Source organism: Meleagris gallopavo, chromosome Z (genome assembly GCF_000146605.3).
Source record: "Meleagris gallopavo isolate NT-WF06-2002-E0010 breed Aviagen turkey brand Nicholas breeding stock chromosome Z, Turkey_5.1, whole genome shotgun sequence".
In the NCBI taxonomy this organism is placed as follows: Eukaryota; Metazoa; Chordata; class Aves; order Galliformes; family Phasianidae; genus Meleagris; species Meleagris gallopavo.
Window position 1 is genome coordinate 41,840,681 of NC_015041.2, and position 1,869 is coordinate 41,842,549.

General features: G+C 40.3%; 1 long non-coding RNA gene across 2 annotated transcripts; it reads left to right on the forward strand.

Annotated features, from left to right (window-relative positions):
• Positions 1–6: 6 nt before the first annotated feature.
• Positions 7–1,835, forward strand: LOC104915171. 2 transcript variants are annotated; one of them, XR_796266.3, is made up of 3 exons: positions 7–176; positions 280–327; positions 1,778–1,835. It is a non-coding gene; the product is annotated as an uncharacterized LOC104915171 (long non-coding RNA). The 2 variants fall into 2 exon arrangements; XR_796264.2 differs by lacking the exon at positions 7–176 and having other exon boundaries at positions 183–327.
• Positions 1,836–1,869: the final 34 nt, after the last annotated feature.

The following is a 1,869-nucleotide window of genomic DNA, read 5'->3' on the forward strand; positions in this document are numbered from 1 at the left end:
GTGTAAGGAGGGGACGGGAGGGGAGCAGGGAGCTGGCAGGCAGCCAGCTACCATCAGAATTAGCTCATTGTTCAATATAACCAGCTCTGGCAACCAAATCCCAGCCCGAGAGAGAGGGAGACTTTCCCCCAGCCACCCCCCCACCCCTTTTTCTCCACGACTGCACTTTGGAAGAGGTGCAGTCATTCCTCCCCACACCCCCTACCCTCTCTCCACTCCCCCAACTATAAATTCCCTCTGTAGCATGCTGCCCTTTTTTAATCCACATTTGTGTTTCAGATCATGTAGAAAGGACAGAAAGTGAACAGGGAGCGGGGGCTTTTGTCTGTAAGTATATGCAATTCCAATCCACAGAATTTCATTTTACTTTTTATTAATCCTCTCTCTCTTTCTTTGTTTCTTTCTCTTCATTTCCTTTTGCCCTTAGCTGGTCTGTGCTGCAGTTTGCAGCACCCTCTCGGTGCACATTTCCAAAACAGGCTTTCTTAAAGGAGATGAGAGAACGTGCAGTATATGTGCTTAACTCTTTGTCTTTGTGCTTTGAGGCTGGATTTTTGGGCTGGGGATTGTGCTGCACACATGCAAGGGGAGACGAAGAGTGGCTTTGTAAAACTAATTCCTTTCTTTTTTGGTTTTTCACTCCATAATCACCAAAGCGCCTTTCTGAATTTTGTGCACTTAGATTTTTTTAGCATGTATGCAAGGCTCTAGGATTGGGTTTTTGTCTCTTTTCTTCTCTCTTGTAAAACGAATCTCCCTCTTCTCCGCCCTGACACTGGATTCCTCTCAGGCTGCTGGTGTTTATTTTTAGAAAGCAGTCATTCTTGCAACAGCCTTCTGCGTTTTTGCATGTGCAGCAGTTAAATTTTGGGTGGTTCTTTAGGAAGAGAGAGGGAAAAAAAAACACGCAAAAACAAATATATTTTGGTGTGCGTTTTTTGATGTGCTTTCTTCCAAATGTTTCTATGTCCATTTATAGATAAGAGTTTGCAGTTTTCTGTCCAGCATGTATGTATGTATTTGTGTGTAAACATTTGACTCATACCTAATTATATCTCGTACATACGCACTATAGGTAAGAAATATATAATCAGTAGAAGAGAACTTTATTTTTTCACTTTATGAGAACTGATAAAGGAGGTGTGCTACAAATTCACTCAGTTAAAAGAGCAGTAATTTGAACGAGGTAGGACCTACTCTTTTTTTCCTCCCTATTAAAAATAGGTGTGTGCGTGCGAGTATGTGTGTGTGGAATAGAGGGAGAGAAAACGGGAGGTTATGTAATGCAGTGCCATTTCCAAAAATACCTACTCTCTGGGCCGTTACATTCTGAATGCCTGACACTGTAATGCGCGTTTCTCCACTGAAAAATAAAAAAAAAAAAAAAAAAGAACCACACTTTGTAGTATGGCTACAAACAACGGACAACCTTTCGCAGTAAGCATAGGTTGATGGCTTTTGTCCCCTTGACTGATTTTTGGTGTCTTAACCATTAGGACTCTTCAGAGGAGTACCAAGTGCTATGAATAGCATACAGTTTTGCAAATCCAAGTGCTAGGGATTCCTTTTTCTTATATTTAAGCCTACAGAACACTGGAGAGCAGAAGAATTTGGTATATAAGTGTACATGTGGTTAGAATAATTTGCATAACTTTAATCTTATCCGCTGATGCTTATTCTTGGCTCACTACTGTCATACTGGAGGAAAAAACGCCTTTTAAATATTGCGACAGTTTTAATTATGTTTGTTTTCATTGTTTTTTTTAATTACTTTCAGATCCTTGTGCTACCTGAGAGAAACTGCAATCCTAAGACTTAACAGAATCTAAAAAATGGTAAGAATTAGCTGTTTTAGCAAAGCTTGCTTTT